Source organism: Sciurus carolinensis, chromosome 1, assembly GCF_902686445.1.
Source record: "Sciurus carolinensis chromosome 1, mSciCar1.2, whole genome shotgun sequence".
NCBI classification, from domain to species: Eukaryota; Metazoa; Chordata; class Mammalia; order Rodentia; family Sciuridae; genus Sciurus; species Sciurus carolinensis.
The window spans coordinates 188739935-188752767 of NC_062213.1; the positions used below are offsets into that span (position 1 = coordinate 188739935).

Here is a 12833-nt window from a genome sequence, read left to right on the forward strand (position 1 = left end):
TGTGGGGAGACTGCTGTGATCATCCAGGCAAGAGAGCACATCAGCAGTCTTAAGCTAGAATGACAATGACAGAGGGTCCTTCATATTTGGTGCAGAAGTGTTTGCAAAATTTCTCCACAAGCATGATTTGGAGCTCATGTTACAAGTTCCAACTTGGCAGTGTCAAAATGATGCTGATGTCTTTGCTGGCTTTGCAATCATACCCCTTGGAGATGTTATGGGTCTCATGGCATTCAGCTTTTTTTTTCCTCTGCAGGCTTTAAAACCTGAGAAGAGCCTGATGCAGTCAGTGGTGCACACCTATAATCCCACAGACTCAGGAGGCTGAGGCAGGAGGATCTCAAATTCAAAGATAGCTTCAGCAACTTAGCAGAACCCTAAGCAATTTAGCAAGACCCTGTCTCAAAAGAAAAAGAAAAAAAGCCGGGTGGCTGGGGATGTGGCTCAGTGTTTCAGCACCCCTGTGTTCAAACCCTGGGGGAAAAAAAGAAAGGAGAGACAGAGAGTCAGAGGGACAGAGAGAGAGAGAAAGAAAGAGAAAGAAAACCTGAAAACACATCAGCAGTGAGTCCATGTGCTCCAGACTTTATTCCAAATTGGAATCAAAGACATAGTAACAGACCAGTTTTGGGGGCCAGAGGTGAGAAAGGGTCACCCCAACTGAAGGAACAAAGCCTAAAGAGTTGGTTTGGCAATTTGGGGATTGAGGAAAAGTAGAAGTGAGGAGTCAGTTTGAACTGTGGAGCCTGAGGTGCTGTCGGGACCTCCAGATGAAGGTGTCCAGAGGAAGCTGGATTGACTGGTCTCAGGCAAGAGGCCAAGACTGGAATTTGGGACCTATTGTGTAGATGGGACCACCAAAGCCAAGTGTGGATGGGATCGCCCAGGAGAGAGTGCAGGGAGCCTGAGGACCAGAGGCTTAAACCTAGGCAGCACCGTGACTTGAGGAACCTGCAGACACCAACCAGAAGTGGTGGGAAAAGTTGTGTCCCTGGATGGAAAGGAGATGGACCCACTGAGCAGTCAGGGAGTTTCCAGAAGGAGAGAATAACACCAATATTAGAAATGCAGAGAACCCTGGCAAGGAAAAGGAGTAGCCTTGGATTGGCAAATGAGAGGTCACTGCTGATCCTTCAGGGGTGGGGTCCCCTCTGAGGTTTCTAGAGGAGGCCAGAGTATAGAGGATCAGGTGGAATAGAACAAGTGCAGAGAGAGTGAGTGGATACAACTCTTTTAACTTTTTTCCTTTTTAGCTAGTCTGGGGTAGCGGCGCAGGCCTGTAATCCCAGCGATTCAAGAGGGTGAGGCAGGAGGATCACAAGTTCCTTAACAACTTAGCGAGTATCTCAGAAACTTAGGGAGACCCTGTCTCAAAATAAAAAAGGGCTGGGGATGTGGCGCAGTGGTAAATTGCCCCTATGTTAAATTCCCAGCACCAAGAAAATTACAAAGTACATGAAAGGATGGAGAAGTGATGTTCTGTGTTTCCCTCTGGCTATTTCCTTTCAATCTTTTTTCTATACAATTTTCCCCTTTACCTTGGTAATTATCATAAATACACAATTCCACATTGTACTTTTTTCCTTCACTAAACACTGTTTTCTAAACATTGAACTTTCTTCTCCTTCTCTTTTTTCTTTCTTCCTTTTGCTTTGCTTTCCTTTCTCTCTCTCTCTCTCTCTCTCTCTCTCTCTCTCTCTCTCTCTCTCTCTCTCTTTTTTCTCTTTTTTCCAGAGGTGGGAATCAAACCCAGAAGTTCAAAACCCAGAGCTTCACGCATGCTTGCAAAGTGCCTTACCACTGAGATACCCCAGCCCTCTTCTTTTCTCAGTATGAAGGATATTTGGATACTTGGGCCACCAGCCTGGTTCCTGTCTTCCAGCATTCTAGGGGTAGATCTGATTGAAGAGCAATTTTGTTGAGGAGATGATTCTGTTCACTTGGGTGAACATAAAAGCCAAACAGTGGAAATACCTTTGGAAGCCGTCAGCAGGGTTAGAAAAGGTCTGTGAGGAATGTCAAGACACCCAGATTCCCTTAGAGAGACTGTGGGTGTAAGCTAGACATGGGCCCCCTATGGCTACAAGCCAGCGTGTTAACAGCAATGAGACTGAAGGGGGTGATGCCCAGGCTTGCTGAGAGCTTGCCAGCCTCCACACACTGCCCTAAACACTTAGATCCTCAACCTCACAGGTCCTCTTATTAATCCCTCTTAAGGGGAGAAGTTAAGCAACTTTCCCAAGTTCATACATCTAGGTAGTGGTTGGGTGGGAGCTGAGGATAGACAGTTCCCTCCAGAGCCCATGCTCCTGATTACCCCTCTACTGGAAGTGTCTGTACCTAAGTGTACATAAAATCATTTGGGGAGATTGTATAAAATACTACTATCGGGGACTACCCTAGATGAACTCAGGCAAGATGTCTGTGGATGGGATGGGATACAGTCATTAATTTTTTTTTCTTTTTTTTTGAGACAGGTCTCACTGTTGTCCAGGCTGGCCTTGGACTTTTTGACCCAAGCAATCCTCCTGCCTTAGCCTCCCAGGTAGTTGAAACTACAGGTATGTACTACTATGCCTAGATTTTTTTTTTTTTTTTTGTACCAGGATGGAACCCAGGAGCATTTAACCACTGAATTACATCCCCAGTCCTTTTTTCTCTTTTCTTTTGAGATAGCATCTCACTAAGTTGCTTAGGAACTCATTAAGTTGCTAAGTGTGGCCTCGAACTTGCGATCTTCCTACCTCATCCCCCCAAGTCGCTGGGGTTATAGGCAAGCGCCACCGCTTTTTTTTTTTTTTTTTTGGTGGTGGTGGTACCGGGGATGGAATCCAGGTTCTTGCATATGCTAGTAGGCAAATGCTCTACTACTGAGCTACATTCCTAACCCCCCATTTTGTAAAAAGTTTTTTAATATATATTTTGAGTTGTAGATGAGCACAATACCTTTATTTTATTTATTTTTATGTGGTGCTGAGGATCGAACCCAGCACCTCACATGTGCTAGACAAGCACTCTACCTCTGAGCTACAGCTCTAGCCTCCCAGCCCCCTTTTGAGACAGGGTCTTGCTAAGTTGCCCAGGTCCTATACTCCTGAGCTGGGAGTATAGGTTTGTGCTGCCACACCTGGTACAGCTGATGAATATGTTTTAAATGCCCCTAGATGACTGCGATGGCCAGCTAAATTGAGAACCAGGGCTCTTAAGTTTGTTAACTATATGCCGAGTACCAACAAGAGCAGCGGCGATAGTAATAGCCAGTCTTGAGTACCAGGCCGTCTTTAAAAATTTTTTTTTAAACCAATAAAGTTTGTTTTTATTTCAAGGACTGAGACCACTATGTACAGACACAAGAGGAGAGCTTTAGGGCTGGGGAGATAGCTCAGTCGGTAGAGTGCTTGCCTTGTAAGCACAAGGCCCTGGGTTCGATCCCCAGCATCGCAAAAAAAAAAAGAGGAGAGCTTTATTTCTTGGTCTCTTCCTCCTTGGACAGAGTCTTGATGATCTCTTCCTTCTTGGCCTGCAGGCGCTCATCACGGCGCTTGCGTGCCTCCTTGGTCTTAGACCTGCCGGTCTCAGCCTGGTCAGCCAGAAGCTTCTTGCCGGCCTCTTCTTATTGCCCTCAACTTGTGGATGTGTTCCATGAGAATCCACTTGCTTTTCAACACATTCCCCTTTACCTTCAGGTAGAGGCTGTGATGCATGTGTCGGTCAATCTTCTTAGATTCAAGGTACCTCCTGAGCAGCCTACGCAGAATCCGCATCCTCCTCAGAATCCGCAACCTCCTCATCCAGGTTACCTTCTCCAGCATTCGAGCATTAGCTGTGCCCTTTCGCTTACCTGTACCCATATGCCTACCCTTCCCATGAGCCAATGTATTTTTCCGGCATCTAGCCCAGGAACGGACAGTCACTGGTTTGCGGATGATCAGCCCATCTTGGATCAGCTTTCGAATCTGCTGATGAAGACTGGCACTGGCGATTTCATTGATCTCATTAGGGTCCAACCAGACCTTCTTTTTCCCACAGCGGAGGACGCTGGAGGCAAGCCTCTTCTGAAGCCTGAGCATACTCATGGCTGTGGCTGTGGCAGTGAAAGGCCAAAGTTTTTTTTTTTTTTTTGGGTGCTGAGGATCGAACCCAGGGCCTTGTGCTTCTGTACCAACTGAGCTATCTCCTCAGCCCCCAAAGTTTTTATATATATTAAATTATCTAATCTTTAGAAGGTAGGTACTAGTAGTGCCCCATTTCACAGATAGAAAAACTGAAGTCGCATAGTTGATAAGTGGTAGCAAAGCCAGAATCTGGGTTGCTTGCTATAGTCCATGCTATGGCCTGACCATTCTAATTTTCTGAGACCAGCTGCTCAGAGGGTTAAGAGTCAAATAAGCCAACATCACTTGAGTCCTCAATGCTGGCACAATGCTAGGAAATTTCCCAGAGGTGGGCTTTCAAATAGGGAATATCCCCTCCAGGTGGTTTTGAGACTGGGCAGCAACAGAGTTGCCACTCTCACTGGGCCTGTCTGGTGTCCAGTCTCTGTTCCAGGTCGTCTTTTCCTCTTTTGTGGCATTAATTCCTTTCTGCCTAGGCCAGAGGTTACCCCTCCAGCATGTCCGGGATGGGGCCTTGACTGGAATCCATAGCAGGCCTGTGGGGCTGGACCAGCAAGAGTCTGAGTCATCTGGAGGGGGACAGCTTCTCTGCTGGCTTGTTGTGTCTTCCCAGTTCCGTGCCCAGGGTGGCCAGAGCATCCAATTTGGAAGAGGAGGTGGAAATCGTGGCTGTTACTTGGTATCTCCGAATTTGTAAATGTTGATGCCCAATTAAAACAAACAGAACAAACTTCAAGAGTCATCTGGGTGCAGTGGCACCTCCCTGTAATCTCAGAGACCCTGTAGACTGCGGCAGGAGGGTCATAAATTCAAAGCCAGCCTCAGCAATTTTGCAAGACCCTAAACTTCACAAGACCCTGTCTCGAAATAAAAAATTAAAAAAGATCTGGGGGTATATAGCTCCGTGAGAGCATTTCTGGGTTCAATCCTCAGTACCACACACAAAAAAGGTTGTCTGGGTTCTCCATTACTGGTCTATGAAGAGAAGTGACCTAGGGTCCCCAGGTGGCAGCTTCTCTTCCCAGGTGTCCACCTCCAGCCTGGAACAGTCTCTGGCTGCCTCACCAGCCACTGACTCTCCAAACTCAACATGCCCACAGCGTAATTCATCCTTTCTTTTATCCTTTTCCTTGGATGGCCCCAACAAACCTGCTTCTCCTCCCATGTCCCGACATCAGGGAATAGTGCTTCCATCTCTCAGTTACTTCTCAGAGACCCCTATAATACCTCTTCTCTGAACCCCACTTAGTCTGGGTCTTTCTTATCTGCCTTGGTTCCAGCGAGAGCCTCCGAATTTGTCTCCTCACTTCCTTTCTGCTGCCCTGAATCTTCGGTCTTCAACCTTCCACTGGCCTTCTGTCCCCTTAGAATACAACCTGAGCTCCTTACCAGTCTGTGTGACCCTTCGTGAACTGGTATTGGGATCTTCTCTTGACTGTGTTCCTCTGCTGTGTCCCATCAGCCTCTTCAATGTTCCTCCAACACACGGTCCTCCCCAGGACTGTTTCCCCAGGCCTGGCACACTCTTCCTCCAGCCTCCAGCTGCCTCCTCCCTGTCCCCCAGGGCTTCCCTGTTCTCACAGTCTCAAGTTTCGCCAGGTTTCTCTCCCTCTCTTTGGTAATGCCCTCCCATTCTTAGGTAGTTCATTCCTGTCTGAACCCGTTCCCCCTCCACAATATGTATTCTACAGTGGAATCTCCATTAGAGCAAGGACAAAGTCATATTAGTCCAGGATGACACCCAGACCCTAGAATGCTGCCTGGTACACAGAAATCACTTGGAAAGTGTTTACTTAGGACTTCTTGCACTTTTGTGTCTATCTCCCTACCCACCACAGCTTACCCTTCCTTCCTGCATCATCCACATTCCCAGAAGCCAGAAACCACTAACAGATGGGGAGTGAATCAGAAAAGGAGGCAGAGGGAGAAAGGGAGGAAGTTCTGTCAGTTGGTACAAAAAAACAAAACAAAAAACCCAAAAAAAACCCTGATGAATCTAGATGGAGTCAGGTGAATCACCTCCTCCCCCATCCCAGCCTCTGCTCTACCCTCACCCCCAGTCCACTGCCAGAGCCAAAAGCAAAAGGCCAATTTCTGGTTTGGGAGTCCTAGAGTACAAGACTCAAGTCCTGCTGGACCTGTGACCTTGAACTAGTTTCTGCTTCAGCCTGTTTTCTTTCTTTTTTTTTTTATACTGGGGATTGAACCTGGAGTGTTTTATCTTTTGAGACAGGGTTTTGTTATGTGACATAAGGCCTTGCTAAGTTGCCAAAGCTGGCCTCAAACTTGTGATCCTCCTGTCTCAGCCTCCCAAATTGCTGTGATTACAGACAGGCACCACCACACCTGGCTTTCGGCCTGCTTTCTTTCTCTCTTTTTTCTCCCCCCTCCCCCATGCCCCAGTTCCAGGGAATGAACCCAGGGGCACTTAATCACTGAGTCACATCCCCAGCCTTTTTAAAATTTTATTTATTTATTTATTTATTTATTTATTTATTTATTTATTTTTTGGGTGCTGGGGATCGAACCCAGGGCCTTGTGCTTACAAGGCAAGCACTGTACCAACTGAGCTATCTCCCCAGCCCCCTTTTTTTAAATTTTTTTTATTTTGAAACAGGGTCTTTGGAAGTTGCTTAGGGCATCACTAAATTGCTGAGGCTGGCTTTGCACTTGTGATTTTCCTACCTCAGCCTCCTGAAGCTTTGGGATTACAGGCATGCACCTCCATACTCAGCTTTCAGCCTGTTTTATTATCTGAAACTGGGAGAAGGTAGTGGTACCTCACTAGTAGAGGACTGTGAAGAGATAATGAGGTAATCAACATACATAAAATAACTTAGAACATTGTTCTGAATGTAATAAGCACTCAAGAAATGCTAGCTGAAGCTGGGTGTGGTGGTGCATGCCTGTAATCCCAGTAGCTCAGGAGGCTGAGGCAGGAGGATCACATTCAAAGCCAGCTTCAGCAACTCAGTGAGGCCCTAAGCAACTCAGTGAGACCTTGTCTCTAAACAAAATACAAAATAGGGCTGGTAATGTGGCTCAGTGGTCAAGTGCTCTGAGTTCAATTCCCAGTACCCCACCCCTCAAAAAAGAAAAGAAAAGCTAACTGAGCAGGACATGATGGCACTTGCCTGTAATTCCAGCTACTCCCAAGGCTGAGGCAGGAAGATCACAAGCTCAAGGCTAGCCTGGGCAGTTTCATGAGACTGTGTCTCAAAATAAACAATGAAAAGGGCTGGGGATGTAGCTCAGTGGTGGGGCACCTCTCTGGGTTCAGTACCTGGTACTGCAAAAAGGAAAGAAAAGGAAAAAGGAAGTGCTGGTTGGTCTTACTATTAATACCCTTCCTACCCGTACCCGCCCACGTTTCAGAACTCAGCACCCCAGCAGTACTGCCTTCACCGTCCCCTGGCCTTAGTGAAGGCCTATCTGGGCCTCAGTGTCCTTCATCTGTGAAGGGGGCCATTGTGAGCCCTTGTTCTATACCAGGTGCTGCATGAGCCCCTGGTGTTCAACCCATGATACATAAACTTTCCAAGCCAGTGACCACCTCTCAGTCCAGTGCCAGGGACACACCCAAAATCTTTCTTCTTCACTATCTTTTTTTGCCTTTTTTAATTTTTACTTTTGGTACAGGGGATTGAACCCAGGGGTGCTCTACCACTGAGCTACATTCTCATGCCTTTTTATTTTTATTTTTTATATTTATTTTTAGATGTTGATAGACCTTTATTTTATTCATTTATTTATATGTGGTGCTGAGACTTGAACCCAGTGCCTCACACATGCGAGGCAAGTGCTCTGCCACTGAGTCACAACTCCAGCCCTTATTATGATTTTTTTAATTTTGAAACAGTCTTGCTAAGTTGCTTAGAGTCTCACTAAGTTGCTGAGGCTGGCCTGGAACTCTGACCCTTTTGCCTTAAGCTTCCAAGTCACTAGGATTACAAGTATGTGTCACTGTGCACAGAACCATCTTTTCTTTTCTTTTCTTTTTTTTTTTTGGCAGTACTGGGGATTAAACCCGGAGGTACTAAAGCACTGAACTAAGTTCCCAGTCCTTTTTGATTTTTTTGAGACAGGGTCTCAATAAATTGGGGATTGAACCCAGGGCCTTGTGCTTGCAAGGCAAGCACTCTACCAACTGAGCTACATAGCCAGCCCCTTTGGAGGCTAACCTTGAACTTTCAATTCTCTTGCCTCAGCCTCCTGAATAGCTGGGATTGTAGGTGGGTGCTACCACGTACGGCTTCAGTTTTCTTTCTTTTCCTTTTTTAAATTTTTGTTTGTTTGTTTGTTTGTTGCTGGAATTTGACCCAGGGTCTCTCCATGCTAAGTACAAGCTCCACCACTGGACTGAGTTTTTAGCTTTTTATTCAGTATTTTACTTTATTTGATAAAATATGTATAACATAAAATTTGCCATTTTTATTTGTTTGTTGCAGTGCTCAGGATCTAATCTAGGGTCTTCCATGTGTGAGGAAAACATCCTACTACTGAACTATATCCCCAGTCTCAAATTTTTTAAAAAAATATTTTGTTTTAGTTGTAGGTGAACACAATACCTTTATTTTATTTTTAGGTGGTGCTGAGGATGGAACCCAGGGCCTCAATGCACACTAGGCAAGTGTTCCACCACTGAGCCACAACCCCAACCCCCCAGGCTCAAACTTTTTACTTTTTTAGCTATGAGAATAAGGTTGTGATTTTAAATTTTATTTATTTGCTTATCTATTTTTTGTGATGCTGGCGATTGAACCCAGAGACTTGTGCATGCTAAGTACTCTACCAGTAAGATACAACCTGGATGCCCCCCTTCGCCTTTTTTTTTCTTTTTTTTTAATGTATGTATGTATGTATTATGTGGCAGTACTGGAGCAAACTCCACCACAGCCCTTTTAGCCATTTTTTTTAGCCATTTGAAGACATAAAATTCAAATAAAAACAGAAAAAAATATAGTTCAGTGGCATTAGGGACATTCAAATTGTGCAAAAATCACCACCATTGGGCTGGGGATATAGCTCAGTTGGTAGAATGCTTGTCTTGCAAGCCCAGGGCCCTGGGTTCAATCCCCAGCACCACAATAAATAAATAAATAAACAAACAAACAAACAAATCACCACCATCCATCTCCAGAACTTTTGCATCATCCCAAACAGAAATTCTGTGTATTCACTGAACGTAACTTCCACCCCACCTCCCCTCTCCTTTCTCCTAGAAACAACTATTATTTCTCCGAATTCGACTTTTCTAGTTACCTCCTGTACGTGGTATTATATACTTGCCCTTTCTGCGTCTGACTTGTCTCATTAAACATGAGACATGGTTCATCCAAGTTGTAGGAAGTTATAAGGTGTCAGTACTCGTTGTTTTTTTTTTTTTTTTGTTTTGTTTTTTTTAAGACAGGGTCTCGCTAAATTGCTGAGGCTATTTTTGAATTTAAGATACTCCTGCCCCAACCTCCGTGCACCACCTCGCCCCCCCCCTTTTTTCCAGTTGTCGCTAAATTATTGAAATAGCCCTCGAATCCTCCCCACCAGACTCATACTCACCACGACATCCGACCCGACTTACTCCTTAATCTTGACCTTGAACTTACAATTGTGCCCGAGCTTCTAGAGAAATACAGAAACAAGGAGCAGAATAACTCCACTTAACCTACCAAAATTACACCCTCTGAGGGAATCCTAAGAGCCCTACTACCCCTATTGTCAACACTCAAGTTCGTAATTCTTACGTTTCATCTACTTTTCATACGATTAAGTTTAAGGGCGCCGGGACCAACGATCACCAGCTGCCCAAGTACCAAAAAATTATGCTTCCGAAATCTCTTGATGTCGATTCCGCACGAAGAGCAATCGAGTTGCCCTACGTGTGCCACTCACGACAGAAGCCCTTTTTGCCTTGTCAAATACGGAACCAGAGAGGCGGTGGTGTTCGGTTCATCTTTTGGTAAAGGTGAAAAAAATGCTCAAAGAACTTCTGATTCCACGTTCCTGAAGCAAAGAAGGGAGTTCCAAAACCTTCTGGGCCGGAGAGAAATGTTCGCATAGACAATCGATACTGCCTTTTCGATTTTTATTTAGAATGCAGGCAAGGACTTGAGTTAATATGCAAATATGAGCAGTGCTTGCTGGGAAGGTACTGGCAGACGCCCAGAGAGGGGCGAGCAAGAGCCGCTGCGGGAGCAAGCGGGTTAGCGCTGCCAGCTGCAGTGCGCAGTGGGGTCCCTTCCTGTAGTTGGTTGCTCCTCACTAGAGGGGCCCTTGCGAGGAGACATGTCGGTGGCTGTGGGTACCTAACTGGGGAAGACATGAATCCCGACCCATCAAAATAGCAAATACGCAAACTTGGGCCACTTGTAGTCATTTACCCTAGATCGGTCTCTGCCGGGGTGCATAGGAGGTATCAGACCATTTAAGAGGGAAAACTGGAAGCACCCTAAACTCCTAGGTGACATCAAGTAACAAGCATAATGTCACAGTGTGTTCGTATGATGGAATGCTATATGCAGTACTTTGATGGAGTGAATTAGCCATCAAAATAAGTTGAGTCATAAGTTTTAATAAGGTACATGATACCATTAATACGAAAAATGAAGCAATACTGTACCTGGAATGACTGAAGTAGTTCAACAGCTATTTTTTTAAAAAGTTCAGAAAAAGGAAGTCCAATATGGTACAGCAGGATACCATTAATAAAGAGCACACAGGCTCATTAACCCCAGAGACCCAGGAGGCTGAGACACGATTTCAAGTCTGAGGTCAGCCTCAGCAACTTAAGTGAGACCCTGTCTCAAAATAAAAAGGGTTGGAGATGTAGCTCACTGGCAAAGCACCCTGGGTTCAATCCGCCGTACTAAAAAATAATATCAAAGAGCACACCCAGTGCAAGTCAGTACTATGTTTTCTACAGCTTTGTATTTATATGTACAAAATTTTAAAAAGATCTGCCTAAGAACATCTATCAAGAATTAACCCCCCCCATATATAGACTGAGACATTTTTTTAAATCTGCTTTAATAATGTATGGAGTCTCCTATTTCTTAGAGTAGAAATTATAAGAGAATGGAGACACAGAAATAGAAATAGTTTCTTATACTGTAATAGGAAGCAGATGTGTAGAAACTGGTATAAGTGTACAGATGGGTGCTGTCAACTATTGGGGGCTCCTCCTATAATTCACCAGTGTTATTTATTTTCTTTCTTCTTCTTCTTTTTTTTTTTTTTGGTACTGGGGATTGAACCCAAGGATGCTTTACCACTGACCTACATCTCCTTTCTTTATTTTTCATTCTGAGACAAGGTCTCAGTAAGTTGCTTAGGGCCTCACTAAGTTGCTGATATTACAGATGTTCACCACTGCACCTAGCTACATTATTTGTTTTTTCTAATTTTTTTTTTATTGTAAACAAATGGGATACATGTTGTTTCTCTGTTTGTACATGGCGTAAAGGCATACCATTTGTGTAATCATAAATTTACATAGGGTAATGTTGTTTGATTCATTCTGTTATTTTTTCCCTTCCCCCCACCCCTCCCACCCCTCTTTTTACATTATTTTTTAAATGCAAATCATCACTGGGTCACAGATGTACACGCCTGTAATCCTAGTGACTCCAGGGGCTGAGGCAGAGGCTCATAAGTTCAAAGTCAGCCTCAGCAATTTAGATAGGCCCTAAGCAATTTAGCAAGTCTGTCTCATCATTTTGCTCCTCTCCTTAACCTTCCAATGCCTTCCCATGCACAATAATAAATAAAATTACAAATTCTTATCAGAGTATGCAGTCTGGCCTGAAATGAATTCCTGCTTACCTCTTCAATCTGTCTCTCCCCATCACCTATTTAACTCCAGCAGCCATGGCCATCTTTTTTTTTTTTTTTTTTTTTTAAATATTTCGTTTTAGTTGTTTAGTTTAGTTGTTTAATATTTTGTTTTAGTTTGTTTAGTTGTTTTAGTTGTTGAACACGATACCTTTATTTTATTTTTATGTGGTGGTGAGGATCAAACCTAGGGCCTCATGCATAGTAGGCGAGGGCTCCACCAGAGCCACAACCCCAGTCCCAGCCATAGTCATCTTGGGTCCCTAAGCTATTTCCTAACTTAGAGCTTTCACTCAAGTTCCTTCATCACCCAGATGGATAAACCTAGCTTATTTTGGTACTTTTTTTTACCTTTTTGTGCATTTGGTCTAGACTGTGAACTCTCTGAGGGCAAGGATGTCTGTCTTGGCCACCAGTATGTATCCAGCAAAGGTTTTTTTTTTTTTTTTTGCGGTGCTGGGGATTGAACCCAGGGCCTTGTGCTTGCAAGGCAAGCACTCTACCAACTGAGCTATCTCCCCAGCCCCCTGCAAAAGGTTTGGCACCCAAAAAGACAATAAACATTTGTTGAATGGATGCATATACATTCACATTCGATCTTAAAAAATTGACACACAGGCGTTCAACAACAAAAGCTAAGAACAAAGAGAACAGTGGCAGGGAAATAAGGCTAGGAAAGGTAGGTTGACACCTAATGGCGATGAGGCCTTGAATCTGAGAAGCTGGATCTAGTATCAGTGTAGAGGGTGGACTGGGAACATGGGGGAGGGGTGGAAAGATATGAAGACAGGGCAAGTTGCTGCACCCGTATTTTCCCAATTCCTGCTGGCAGCTACTGTTGCTAGCTCTGGACTGCCACAGACCTTTAGACATTTTTTGTTTGAGTTCTTT

General features: G+C 44.6%; 1 protein-coding gene, 1 non-coding gene and 1 pseudogene across 2 annotated transcripts in view; all 3 read right to left on the minus strand.

Moving 5' to 3' along the window:
- Positions 1–10063, minus strand: part of Gmeb1 (glucocorticoid modulatory element binding protein 1) — a 54130-nt gene extending 44067 nt beyond the window's left edge. Inside the window, exons 1-2 of the mRNA XM_047547708.1 lie at positions 9857–10063; positions 9672–9734 (exon numbers count right to left, since the gene is read on the minus strand). The gene's annotated coding sequence lies outside the window, so the exon portion shown is untranslated. The remainder of the gene's footprint in view (positions 1–9671; positions 9735–9856) is intronic.
- LOC124981626 (60S ribosomal protein L19-like) lies at positions 3385–4076 on the minus strand (annotated as a pseudogene).
- LOC124968733 (U11 spliceosomal RNA) lies at positions 9887–10020 on the minus strand. Its single transcript, XR_007105827.1, has one exon. It is a non-coding gene; the product is annotated as a U11 spliceosomal RNA (small nuclear RNA).
- Positions 10064–12833: the final 2770 nt, after the last annotated feature.